The following is a 14546-nucleotide window of genomic DNA, read 5'->3' as shown; positions in this document are numbered from 1 at the left end:
CCCAGGACCTCTCGCATGTTAAGCATGCGCTCTGTAACACTTGAGCTATGCCCTCCCCCAAGGCTAATTTTTTTAAGTTAATGTTTCACATACAAAAACTAATAGCTGATTTGAAGTACGGCAAGTTTGCTACCTATGTAAAACTGACCACAGCCTTTTACACACACAAACTGTTAACTGAAAATCTAAAACGTGCTTCCTTCGTAAATAGGAAGACAGGCTCTTGAGATCTACCTATAAACTGACTTTAGATGCTGGAGATAATAAAGATAAGGCAGAAAAAGCCATTTAGGGAGGCAATATTCACCAAGAAGTAATTCTCCTGGGTGCCTTTTCACCTTATTGAGTCTCTGGCTACCTCTGCCCTGGTCAAACTGACAAAACTTGCTAAAGGTCAGCTCAGGACCAAGACAGAGGTAAGTGACTGAGGAATTTTACTCAGATTGGTAATATGGGTAGGAACTTGCAGAAAAACAGGTATGACTGAAATGAGAAGGCTGTAAAGCAAAGTTACACAACAGACCCATCTTAGAAGAATGCAAATCCTAGGATTCAAAGAAAAGGGGTCCAAGATGATTGGGAAGAAATCTATGAGAAAGTTACACAGAATTGATAATTCTGCCTTCAAAAGTAGAATTCCCTCCCGTCTTTCCCCCTGCCCTTTTTTCTTTTAGTTAACTCTCCACGTCTAAAATGTAAATTAATAGCTGAGTAACCAGGCAATGGTGTTGCAATGTAAAGAAATTTTAACCCAATTAGCACCACGCCAGCATTTCCTTTCCAACTGCTGTTAAATATTTTGTTCCTTTCCACCACGTCCTTCCTTGCACGCGCTCCTCCCTTGCCTGGTGAGTCACACATCTTGCTTCACAAATTACCCTGTTATTAGTCTCAGGTACAGTGAGTGATGTAGCAAAAACAAGGGAGTTGGGAACCTCGCTGCCAGTGACTCACAGAGGAGCCCGAGGCGAGGCCCTGATGCTGTCTCAAGTGATCCCGCTGGAGAGACTGGAGGGCTGGCTGGCTGCCTGCGGGGCCCTCCTGTGCCCTGCTGTGGCTGCCGGCACTCTCCCCCCACCGAGTCCCAGGTTAAAGACACCAGGAAGACCACCATGCCGCAAACCTGAAACTGATGAATTGAAAAACAAAGAACGCGGTGCTTTAGACTCCACCTCAAGTAGCTCATTGCCTTTCAAACAGCTGAAAAACTATGGCTCTGGAGTTAGACAGCCCGGTTTCAAAGGCCGGACCGGTCACTGAGCAGCTAAGTGGTCTTGCGCAACTCAGTCTCCCTGAGTCTTCTCCTGCTCACCTGTTAAATGACGCTAATTTTACCCGCTGCAAAGACCTGTTGTGGATTAAGGGTGAGCAGATACATAAAAATACCTGAACGCAATAAAGTGCGGAATCAATGTTATCTAGGAATATTATCTTATTATCCTGACCTTATTGGGTAAGAGCTAGAATCCAATGGCAGGCTGGTTTAAATAGTAAGATTAAATACTAAATTTAAAAAGACTCCCCAAGGGGGAGTAATGGGACACCTTTCTGCTCCTTCACAGCTGCCCTCCCCCAACGATGTCCACATCTCTCACTGCTGGGAAAAGATAACTAGTTTCATATTTTCGTTTGGTTAAGGGAAGCCCACATAACAGGTACAAACTGCTAAACAGAAAACCCGGAGACAAGTCCTGGAGAGGCTTTATTGCGTAGTGTCACCTAGTTCTGACCTTCCAACAGTCAGACTACCTGAGGGGGATGCCCGGACCTTCCCCCAGAACACACTAGGGTAGAATTTCAGGACAGGACATGTAGGAACCCAAGGCCTACTGGCTTGTCAAGAATAAATGTGTGGGAATCTGAATGTCCATCCTTCCTCCCTTTCCAGCTAGACTTTACAAACGTAAAAAACATCATTTTTACGTTTGTAAAGTTTAGGTCAGGATTAAATAAGGTCGTGTGTCTAAGTCACTTTTTGTAATGCTTGGTATAGTAAGTGCCCAGCAAGCTGCAGGTGTCAGAACTGTGGTCACTGTTTACATCTCCCTATCAATGGTGCTGTGGACTTCCAGGTTGCATGACGGCCAGTCATCCCTCATTGATTTCCTTCTACCCCCTGCTCAGCACTGAGGTTACCCAGACCAAGTGTTGGTGGGCGAGCAGCTTTTCTGAGGGATGTGTCACTTGACAGGGTGATTCATGTCCTCAGTGACAGCAGGATTTCATACATCCTGGCACCCTTGTGGGCAGTGTCACCAAAGGAATCATTTTATGAAAGAGTGAGACCTACAGGAGGGTGTGGAGCTGCATCTTGATCAAGAAGGAATTTGGAACATCCGTCTCTCACAGATGAAGAGGACGCCAAGTTACTTTTAGGGAAGGACGTGGGGTTATTAGGGCACACTGATGAAGCAAGCCGCCAATTTTAATATTTTAAAATATATGCTCATGTAATGTTTCAAGGCAGGGTTTCCTGCTGCCCCCACTGAAGGAAGCACCCCTTGGAAAAGAACCAGATGACAAAGATTCTAGTCATCTTCAGATGAGGGTGGGGTGCAGTGGGTGTGAGAACCTACAAGAGAAGGCAGGGAAGCCGTGAAGGTGCAGAAAAATAGTCTCAATTACACGCTCCCAACGGCTTCCTTCTCCAACTCTGAAATCATAAAAAAGTGAGAACAATTAAAAGGGAAGGCTTCTTCTGGCAAGAAGTGGCATGAGACTGGGAAACTGGGCACCTGCTGGGACAGTCACTGTCTCCTCCCTTGAGCAAACAGGGACGGGTCATTTCCCTTCCTCAGCCAAAGCAGCTGCTTCTTCTGCCCATGGCCACCGGCCTGGGCTGTTTATTCACCAAGAGAAAATAAGTCACACGGTCTCAAAACTAAAAAGAACTAGTCATTTCCATCCAGCTCCAACGAAAACAAGAAGCCCCTTAAAGACAAAAAAAAATATAACACCCAGATTTTAAACAGATAGGAGAGAGAGAGAGACACGGAAAGACATACAGGAAATCTAAGAAGCCTGGAACATAGAGAAATTATTTGACTTCTTAATTATTCTTTTTTTGTGGGGGATTAATGACTAAATCCATGGCTTTAAATTTAGAGATCTTTTGCCTGCAGAAGTAACTGGAAGAAAAAAACCTCCTGGGTATATTTTATGAAAATGCAACATTTAAAAATAAAAATTTCCCTGGGTTTCCAGAATTTTCAAATATACATTCTTTCCAAAGGGGGCATCCTTAAATCCCTGTTCAATAGACATTTCTATGATTTTCATTTGTCTCTCTGATTTCTGCCTATTATTGCTATGAATCAGAGAAAACACCATGCTGACACATCCCAAGTGTCGCAGGTCAATGCCACGTCAGGCACAGTGCCAACTCCTTTTTCCCGTGGCGGAGGAGGGAGGTCTAACACGTGCCAGTGTGGCTTGTTGGCTACTCCTCTATTGATCTTGGGGTCTGCTAGCTTCTAAGCCTTCTTCTTCTTCTTCTTTTTGTTTTGGATATTTTATTGGATATTTCCTCAAATTTTTTTTCTGTCAAAACAAACAGTTGGCAGAAGGGCCACTGTGAATGACTGCTCTGATGCTGTGAAGCATTTCCCCTTGTGAACCCAGAGGAGAGTGGCGGAGCTGGAGGCTGGCTGACCCGCAGGGCAGGCTGCCGGCTACACGGGCTGTAGGAGGGAATTCAGAGTTCCCTGAGTCATTCATGTTAGTGAAATTTAACTATAAACGCCTTATGATTGAGCTAAAAGAAAGGGATGCTCTGAAAGTGAACAAAAGAGTCATATGATTATTCAACTCCAAATATCCCAGGTGTAACTATTGTCTGAAATATATATGAGACACAACTCTCAGCCTTCGTGAATTCTCTTAAAATAGGCCAAGGGATAGATAACGTGAGCCTCAGGGAAGTCCTTTTGTTCAGCAAGAGCGAGAGCCCGGATTGCTTCTCTTCTCTGCCAAGTGAAACTGCTTCTCAGTAAATTTTTCTTCCTGTTAGTTTACCAGGTTGGGAATGTTTCTCATCTGCCGCCTTATACATTCTAAGCAATTTCATCTTTGCCAGGCTGCTAGGTGGATGTTCATGGAATGTGGCGGCAGGGGTCACATTTATGTACATGCAATTCTGAAATTGCCCAGCCTTTGTCACTCTGTCATTAGTCAGTGATACCATTAACTATCAATTATGTACCAAGGGCACTGAACTTGATGCCCCCAAGCAACCCCACCCTTAGACTCTGGCCTTATTTTAAAAGACCCCACTCTGGCCCTCCTCTGGCCACACCTCTCTCCCATGGGCTGAGCAGTCTGTAGGCCCATGGGGACGTGCCCGCCCACACCCCACGCCCACTTCCTAGGCTTGCTAGCAACCTAGGACCCAGGACCCTAGGATTCCCCGCCCAAACAGCTCTGAGACCATTTTCAAGAGCTTCATGGGCCGTTCTCCATGTCTGTCCTCCTAAAAGTGACAGCGCAAGGTACCCTTAGGCCTCAGGAATGACCAAAAGGAGACTGCTGGGGAGGAGGCACGTTTGCTGGGCGTCTGCACATGTGTGTACCAGGCTCCTAGCTGAGCAGGACAGGACTGGCACTGGGAGGAGGGCTAGGTCCCATCTGAGAGCCAGATACTGCCAAATGTACTCTTGCCCTGGGCCCCTCCACCGCTACGGGTGGGCCTGTCCACAGGGCCTCAGAGTAGATCTGCAGAGTGGATCCAGAAGTCCTGGGAGTTCTGAAAGCTCAGGCTTTGTTCAGGCTGTGCAACCACCAGAAGGGCTGGTGGCATCCTCACATAACTCCTGTCTGCCCAACCAAACTGCTCCTTCCCAGAGAAAGTGACTTCCTGGTTAGCAAGGTTATTCACTTTGGCTTACGGATGCTTCCCAGTCCTCCTCACCAGCATGCTGCCTCTTCACTATTTACTCTCGCCTGACTAGAAAGTAGGCAGGGGAAATACATTTGTGATCGACTGGGTTTTGCATTTAGCAAACCTTTGGGTTTATAAGAAGGTACAGAAAATTATAGGTTTTCGTCATGAACTCCTTCTGAGTTCTCTACTGACCCACTAAGAAATGGTTACACTGAGAGGGTTGAGAGGTGGGGCAAAGCAAGGACCACTGGTGCAGAAGCATAAGAGATGTGATCCAGATGACCAGCAGCACTGACATCTGGTTTTGCAGCTGAAAATTGGGAACCATAACACCACTTTTTCACAGACAATTACAGAAATTACTGAGATGACTAAAATTAAAACTAACAATTATAAAGATTACAAAGATTCTTCTACAAGCATTCTCTCATTGAATCCTAACAATGGTAATTATCACTACTGCCAATTTACTGGTGAAAAAGGATGTTGAGAGGGATTAAAAAGACTTGCTAAAGATGACAAAGAGCCCCACTCAAATTCAGACATTGAGGGTAAAAGAGCTTCGCCTCTTTACATACTGGATTTTGCCTTTCATCAAGTCAACATCTGTGAACATGCCTTGTGAATAACTCTTCATACACATGATCATATTTGATTGCCACTTTTGATAATTTCGAAGGAACTGATTTTGAAAATTCCTCTCTTACAGGTGAGAAATTGGAAGCTGTAAACCAGCAGGACAGAGCCAACTCTTCCTCCTGATCAGAGCGGCAGGTGCTGGGGGGATGGGAATGAGAGACAGGGGGGTGAGATCAGAGCACAGATGGCAAATACCAGCTAAGCTATGGAGCTCCTCACCTTGGGGCTGCCCAGTGAAACTGCCACTCAGCCTTCCCCCTTTCAAAAAGAAAGAACATGGTTCTATAGTATTTCATAGAGAATAACACGTTATTTTCCTTCCCCAAATACCACTCCTCCCCAGAACATGAAAAATAATACCATATAATAAACTTTTGAGTCACAGGTGTAATTTCCCAAGATCACAATTAAGAAAACACAACGGAAGTAAGATAAAATAAAATGTAAATAATGATAATTACCTTGAATGTATATAATAGTTTACTACCAAAGAATTCAAGTGCTACGTGTGTATGTGTGTGTGTGTGTGTGTGTGTGTGTGTGTGTGGGTACATAAATATATGTAAAAGCACTGTGTTTATTTTCACAACAATTCTGCAGAAGAAGAAAGGGGGAAATTAATCAAAAGAATACACAATTAACCGATAAGTTTCCTTCTAACTCTAAAGCTTCAAGTCAGAGTTACAAACCCGTGGTAGAACTTGGTGACGGTCAGATTGGGCCTACTATTCCATTTTATTTAACCTGCACAGTGCTTTCAAACAACTTGAACCAACATTAAAATTCACATAAAAATCCAGATTTGCAGCTTCACTGGAAAAATCCGCTCTGGTAATGATCACAGGAGCTACAGGCCTCAAGTGGGGCATTAAGTTTACCAGCCTGGCCCACTGTTAATTTCAGTTATCTGATTGACTTTCTAAGGCATTTAACTCTGTGCCTCCTTATGTCTCTAAGATTTATCAATGTGAATCATGTTTTCAAATTCAGTGTAACTTGAGTCAAGATAATAAGGGCCTAGCACAGCCCAGTTTAACAATTATGGTTATATCACAGCACGTGGTTTTTCAAAGGGCCAGTTGTGACCCATTTTGCACTGGTTCTCAACCCTGTCTCTACATGGGGATTACCTAGGAGAGAATTTTAAGCCATGCTCTCCCCTGTCTGGACCAATTAGATCAGAATCTCTGAACGTGCTCACCTGGCATCAGTACTGTTGTTAGTGCTGCTTAAGAAACATAGGAGACTAACAGCAAAGTAACAGATCGTAAGAGTGAACATACCTATGTCATAACCAGCAGCCAGACCAAGAAACAGAAAATCACCAGTACCAAAGAGCCACCCTTCGTGGCCCCTCCTGGCCGCTACCCAACCTTCCCCAACTACCTCATCCTAACTTTTAACATCACAGTTTAATGGTGCTGTTCTTGAACTTTATACAAATGGAATCATGCTGAGCGCATTCCTTTGCATCTGAATTCTTTCCCTCAGCGTTTATGACTGAGTTGTACCCAAGTGGATGCATGTAACAGTAGTTGACTCATTTTCACTGGTGTTTAGTATTCCATATCACAGTCTATTTTTCAGTTCTACTGTTTCAATCTATTGTCCAATTCTACTTCAATTTCAAGTTTGGGGCAATAACAAATAATGCTGCTATCTATGAACACTCTTGAACCTGCCTTTTGGTAAATATATGCATGCATTTCTATGAGGCATGTACCTATGAGTGGAGACACCAGGCCGTGAGGTATACATATACTTAGGCTTAACAGGCATTATTGAATAGCCTTCCACAGCTGTTGTACCCATTCACACTCCTACATCAGTACATGAGAGTTCCAGCTGCTGTCCATCCTCACCAACACTTCCATTGTCTTTTAAATGTTAGTCTGTCTGGCGAGTGTATAGTGGTACTCCATTGTGGTTTTAATTTGCAGTCCTCTGATAACTAATACTGTTGAACATGTTTCATGTTTCCTGGCCATTTGGATATGCTCTTTGGTAAAGTGGCTGTTCAAATCTCTTGCCTGTTTCCTACCACGTTGGTCCATCTTTTTAAACGGACTTGTTTATTGGCTCTGGATACGACTCCTCATTGGTTGCATGCATGGCAAATGTCTTCTCCCCTCTGCAGCTTGTTTTTTACTCTTTTAATGGTATGCTCTGATGGAAAGAAGTTCTTAGTTTTAATATGGCCCCATTTATAGATATTTTCATTATAGTAGTAATTTTACTGCCTTATCTCAAGGGCACTGATATATTTTATTTTGTCATCTAGAGGTATGTTGTTCAATAGAAAAACAGTGGGATGTTTTTAATAAAATATACTATTAAAATTAATTTTACTGTTGCTTTTTACTTTTTAAAATGCGGCTATTAGAAAATTTTAAATTACATATTTGGCTCCTACTATTTTTCTATGGGACAACATCATTCCAGATGACAAAATAGAATATATTTTATTTAACCCAATATACCCAAAATATTATCATTTCAACACATGATGAATATAAAAGTTATTAATGACGTATTTTGAATTCTTTCTCTACAGGGAGTGTTTGAAATTTGGTGTGTATTTTACACTTAGGGCATATCGCTATTGGACCAGCCAGAGTTCAAGGACTCAGTAACCACGTGCGGTTTGCGGCTACTGTATTGAACAGTACACATCTAGAAGTTATATTGTGTTACCTGTCACATCCATATTAACATTCAGATCTGTATACATTTTGAGGTTAGAAACAAAATTCACTTTTTTCCACATGGATATTCAAATGGCCATCCTTTTCTTATACTATCAACATTGTCACAAATCAAGGGTCCAATCTGTTTCAGAGTAAGTGTATTGTGTCTAGTCTATAAAGTGGAGGTTTATTTCTGGAATCTCTAGTCCATTTCACCGGTCTCTTCTGCCTTTGGCTTTAGCATTTTTTAAAACTTTCCTAGTTGGTTCTCACTTTCAGCCAGTATTGAGAGCCACTACCAGCTACAAAATTAACTAGTAGGTCATGACCAGAAATTTTATAAAAGTGCAATGGAGTAGAATGGAAAACATCAATACATATCAAGTATTGTCTTGTGAAACTTTTATTTCAGTTAATGTGTGCGAGTGTTCTATGATGAGATCTAAAAAATATTTACCATCAGTGATTGTCAGAAAAAGTTGGAAGACCACTGCAGTAGTGTCATCTGTCAAACAATCACAGGAAAATCCAACTTGAGTATTATTTTACAGTCATCATCTAGTAATGCTCTGAAGCTTTTCTCTCCCACAATTGGTTATAGACAAGAATTCCACAGAAAGCAGATCTCCCTTGGAAACAGGTCAGAAAGAGCCACTTAACAGCTAACAGAACAGGAGATGCTCATTACGAGGCCCTGGAACGCTGACCTGAGGTCAGAGTGATAGGGAGCCTCTGGTGGGAACGTCACAAAGGAAAATTGCTCATCTGTGCAATGTGACGTTTCTCCAGCATCAGCATGTTTTACGTTTTTAAAAGTTTTAATCAGATGTCGAGCAAGAAAACAAAATTTGAGGGGAAGAAATTGAAGCCAATTTAGTTATTAAATGATGTCAAGTAATCTTCATTATAGTGGAAAATGCTCTCAGAATTTTTGCTTGAATCGTGAAATGATTATTAATCAGCCTGTGTCAGGAGCAATCTAACCAGCAAGTATTTATTGACTATCAGCTAAAATATGTCTGGCAAATGAATCAAAATAAAAGAAACAGGCTTTGGTCTTGCACACAAGTACTCTCTGAAGAGCAAATGGATTACGGCGTGTGATTTTTCCTCACTAATTACTTCATTTTAGAACATGGAAATATAAATAAAAATGATTTCAAATCCCTTAAAGTAATATTTTATCTTTTCAAATAACCTAATTATATGTATTAGCAGTGAATTTTACAGTTTTCCCATTAATGAGAATTGTATTTGGTGATTATTCTACAATACATCCAAACAGCAGATCGTTATATAACAACACTTGAAACTAATATATGTCAATTATACCTCAGTTTTTTAAAAATCTAAAAAACGGCTTCCATTTCTCCTTTCTCCACACCCAGCGGTCACACGTCACGTGCTTCAGAAGGCAGAGCTGCCAGACGGAAGAAGGCAGCTCAGTCTACGACAGGAGAACAAGCTTTGTTGCGTGCACACACAAGAAGTATGTATCTTCTGATTTTAGTTTTACATTGTGCACGTGCACGAGTGTGTGTGCGTGCGTATCTGTGTCTATGTGGTGTGTCTGTGTGTCTGTGTGGTGTGTGCACAGTGTGTGTGTGTGAATGTATCTGTGTGGTGTGTGTGTCTAGTGTGTGTGTATGTGTGTGAATGTGTGTGTGTGTCTGTGGTGCGTGTGTGTGTCAGTGTGGTATGTATGTGTGTCTGTGTGGTGTGTGCACAGTGTGTGTGTGTGCATGTGTCTGTGTGGTGTGTGTGTGCACGGTGTGTGTGTGTCTGTGCAGTGTGTGTGTGTCTGTGGTATGTGTGTCTGTGGTGTGTGTGTGTCTGTGCAGTGTGTGTGTGTGTGTGTGTATCTATGTGGTATGTGTGTATATGTGTGTGTCTGCATGTGTAATGTCTGTGGTATGTGTGTGTGTGTCTATGTGATATGTGTGTACCAATCCTGAGCAGAGAGATTTGGAGATTTTGGTTAAACATGTTAGTTTCCTGGTATTTCCTGAAGATAAAATTCAGGAAACAATAAAAAGGAAACTTTCTGTTGAATTGGAAAGTCTATAAACCAAATGCCAGCTGTGTGTCAGGCCTCCGCTCTGCTCAGTTTGCCCTCTTTAGAACGCTGCGCAAATGCCCCCCACAGGCTTTCCAGTAACCAGTGGGCAAAAAAAGAGGAAATGGTTATTAAAATGAACCAAAACCCTTTAACTTTATATTTGAGCAGCATGAAGACACTCACTGCCTGAGAAATTTTACATCCTCCTACTTGGGAAAGGTGAAACGTGTCTCAAGGTCAAACGCCTGCTCACTGCAGCTGTCTTTCATTTGTTAACGGGTTTCCTCAGACTTTAAGGTCTGACGATAAAGAAATTTGGAAATAATTTAAATACAGTGATTGCTGACATCTATTTACAAGCAAACATCTGTCCACCATCAACAGAAACCCCTGGGGAGAATTTTAGGCTGTTTCAGTGTCGTATAAGGTCAAAGGGTCTTAATCTCTCCATTCACTGGCCACTTGAGGTTTTTATGCCTCAGCCTTAATTTATTTTAATTAAGCTTTTAACCCAGTTTATATTTGCATCATTTAAAATCCTCCCTGCATGACACAATCTTAAGGCAATATATGTAGTATGATCCATAAAATGATGAGGTTGACTGTTGCATAAGGCTTAGGAAAGGAAGTCCTGCTAACTTTACAATGTCTTCTTTCATAGCACCAATTGTCTAGTCTGTCTGGGTTGACACAAAGATTTCTTAAATCATTCTGGGTCTATCACTAGATAAAAAACAGACTCAGGGTGTGTAAGACGAGTAAGATCGGAGTATTGGGTGTGCAGATGTTTCCAGGAACAGGAAGAAGACAACTGCATTTGATTCCAGAGGGAGCTTCCCTGTGCTCCCCTCTGATCTCTCTGCTATGATCTGCAGCTCATCAGGATTCAAAGTTAAGGTCAGATGCCAAAATACCACTCTTGATGCCAAGTGGCCTATCTGATACAACTGCCTTCAGGCTTTTAGCCAGTAAATAAGTCAGTCACTCTTGTCCTGAATCTGTCTTTATAAAAGCATATTGTCTCCAGTTCAATCTTCGTATTGCATCCCTAAATTCACATTGGGGAAGCCCTGGAAAGCCCAAGGCTCTTGAGTAGAAGGCCTGCGTTCCAACGCAAATGAATGGTTGCCACACTACACTCTGTGTTCCGTGAGTTCTTGGAGCCAGACCCTCCTCCCACACACATCCTGCCAGCAATGCTTCTGCTATGGCTTTGGGAGCCCAGGAAAACTCAGATGAATCTGTGTGTGTGTGTCCATGAATGCGTGCATAAAAACACACCTGTCTTGACCTCTAACTCTGCAATAATTAACACAACAAACTGCTTTTGTAAGAGAGATATCTGATGTTCTTGCTTTTTGCCTCATTTTACGGAACTTTAGGGAAATCTTAGCATAGGACTTCCACTCCCCTGCTTCAGAGGCTATGTCAAAGCTGAAACATATCCACCATAAAGGATCTCAAGAATCACAACGTGGTTTTCAAAGAAAGTTGTGTATTGCGTGGAATACACTAGCTTGCCTCTGTTATTCGCTGCTGATACCCCGTGCCCAGAACAGAATCGAGCATGCCAAAGCATCAGCAAAGAGTCGGAGAAATGGCTACTCTTTACTGAAAGCCCACCCGTTTTCAGTCATGTGGAAGGCACTTTGCATACCTTGTCCCTCTGTTCCTTGAAACAATGCCGTGTGATGGACATTATGATAATTAGCTTATAAATCAGGAAACTGAGGTTTGAAGACTTTCACTGACTTGCCTAGGCCACACAATTAGTAAGCAGGAAGCAGGGATTCAAGTCTAGGTCTGTCTGCCTTCCTAGCCCATGTTCAGTCCACCACACCCTGCCTTCACCCCAACAGCCGAAGAAAATTAGAGATTGACTCTTGGTCTTTAGCTATAAGATACCAAAGTAACATACCTGTATATTGCCATGGATTCAGAAACTCCTCCACGTGACAGGGACTATGTAAAAGGCTGACGGAATAGGACAGGAATAGAGAAGGCTCCAATCCATATCCATACATACATATATATATGTATATATAAAAATGTGTATATATATATTTACATATATATTAATATATATATATGTATATATCTGTGTGCAAAAAGGCAAGAGTTCTGGCTTTCCCACTTTCCTGCCCTGCTGCTATAAATCTCACTAAGTCTCCATTTCCTTATCTGAAAACTGCATAATATGAGTCTTGTCTCATTGAATTAAATGAGCAATGCACATAAACTCAGCAAGGACTCAATAAATGTAGATTATTACTAACCCAGAATTATCAGCAATTTTATGTCAATTAATTTGATTGTTTTTAGAAAAGACAGAACTATTTTTAATTGGAAGGCTCTGCAATTATTTCCTGTATGAACAAGTGTCTATTTTCCCCTTAAAGAAACAGTCCCTTTGTCCAGCAATTCTACTGATGAAATTTTAAGTGGAAACCCCTTAAAAAAGCTTGTAGTGGAGAGGAACGAAAGGTGCTATTTAGAGTCTGAACCCTCACTTGGGGTAAAGAAGGACCCTGAACATTACAGATTAATGAATAAATTAATAATCATCTGGTGAGTCCCAGAGGTTTCTTCCCCTTGCTCTATGTAAGGCTTTTCAGGAAATAAAATAAAATTACTTCAAAGAACCTCTTCCCTAAGCATGGGTTAGCAAAAAATTGTTTAGTTTTGTTTCATTTTTCTGCACCAAGCTGGTAGTCTTAGAACTAATCAGCTAATGTCTTCTGGACATGACGTTGAGACAATCTCCCTCAAGACAGAAGAAGCTTAGAAAAGCCTGCCCCCTGAGAGGCGAGCAGTTCCTGCCTTGTTCCAAATGTGAGCCCTTCTGAAATGGTCTGAAATGGCCTTCGTCCTGCTGCCTGGAGACCCGAGGTCGACATTCTCACTCAGCTGGAGCCGAGGCTTTCCTAGTGAACCTGGCTCTGCCGACTGGGCGCTCAGCCTCGTGCAATCTCCCTCTCTGAACAATGCTTCCCGTCCACCAATAAATCAGTTTAAACTTGTCAAAGAGTGAGTGACACGGGTCAGAAGTCGAAGTTTGGATCCAACTTTTACTCTCCACTACTAAAGACTTCTGAGGTAAAACTCAGCAAGCAGAGGGCTTCAGATCTCTCTCTTCTGATTCTCTCCCAAAACATCAGGCTGAAAACAAACATTTTGATCACCTCTCTCCCTGTCTCTCTCTCTCTCTCTCTCTCTCTCACACACACACACACACACAGAGTCAAAGACAACTTGGTTTCGAAGGCTCTCAAATAACAACAACATCAACAAAATGGTGCCCACCTCTCTGAAACTTCAGTCCACAGAAGATGCCCCCGGGCTTGTGAAGAGCAGCCAGAGCCAGCCTTGCAGCCTTGCAGCCAGCGTCCTTCTCATCAGAGAACGACACACCTCATCTCCGTGCGAGCGCCCGAAATTCTTTCAGAGACCCGCCCTCCAAAGTTGCAAGTCAAGATTTTTGACTTTGGGCAATTCCGTGACGTGAGGTGCAACTACTGGATGGCACCTGCAGGTTCTTCCTGACGGGATGTTTCCTGTTTCACCACTTGGCAGGGAGAAAACTGGAACTCAGTCATATGCAGAGTCACAGACGCACTAACTGCTTCATTGTCGCTGCATTTCAGTGCACACACTCATTAGTCAACTGCCGAACAGGACAGTCTTTGCTGTTTGTATTAAAAGGAAGGGGTTTACGTGGCGGAGAGAAACTTGAAACGCTGCTGACAACCCGGCACCAGCACCCGAGCTGGTCTGCCCGCTAACGCACTCTCCAGAAGCCAGGAGGACCGGCAGGGCGTTCTGCTAACTGGGCGTTCACCACCACCACGGCCACGCCGCAGAACTCGTCAGCTGAGGAGCATCAGTCTTGGACACGCGCTTTTCCTGTCTCTAGCAATTGAAAAAAATTGCCTTCTCGAACCATAAACCGACCAAAAAATAAAATAATCAGGCCACCTTTTCCTTTTAGAATAGTCATATATAATTCATTGTTTTTATCTGTGTCTGCCTCAGAGAACAATCACCACGGACAAGGGAAGACAAACCTATCCGCAGCAAGATGTACGTGTCGCTTGTCCGCGTCTGTCTGAGACACTTCAGTGTCACAGGCAGGCATGTCTCCGCTGCACCGCGTTTATCTGAGACGCTGCACCGTTTGGGGCCATTTTCACTTTCTCTCATTTGAAGATGAAACAGCTGCAGGCGTGGGTAATTTAAAGGTGCTCTGACAAGCAAGGAAGCTTCAACAAGTTGATTCCTGCAC

At 42.7% G+C, this 14546-nt stretch overlaps 1 protein-coding gene across 1 annotated transcript in view; it reads right to left on the bottom strand.

Annotated features, from left to right (window-relative positions):
* Positions 1-14301, bottom strand: part of CERS3 (ceramide synthase 3) — a 91712-nt gene extending 77411 nt beyond the window's left edge. Inside the window, exon 1 of the mRNA XM_010962898.3 lies at positions 13568-14301. The gene's annotated coding sequence lies outside the window, so the exon portion shown is untranslated. The remainder of the gene's footprint in view (positions 1-13567) is intronic.
* Positions 14302-14546: the final 245 nt, after the last annotated feature.

The sequence above is a fragment of the Camelus bactrianus genome, chromosome 27 (genome assembly GCF_048773025.1).
Source record: "Camelus bactrianus isolate YW-2024 breed Bactrian camel chromosome 27, ASM4877302v1, whole genome shotgun sequence".
Lineage (NCBI taxonomy): Eukaryota > Metazoa > Chordata > Mammalia > Artiodactyla > Camelidae > Camelus > Camelus bactrianus.
This window is presented reverse-complemented; position numbering and strand designations above follow the sequence as displayed.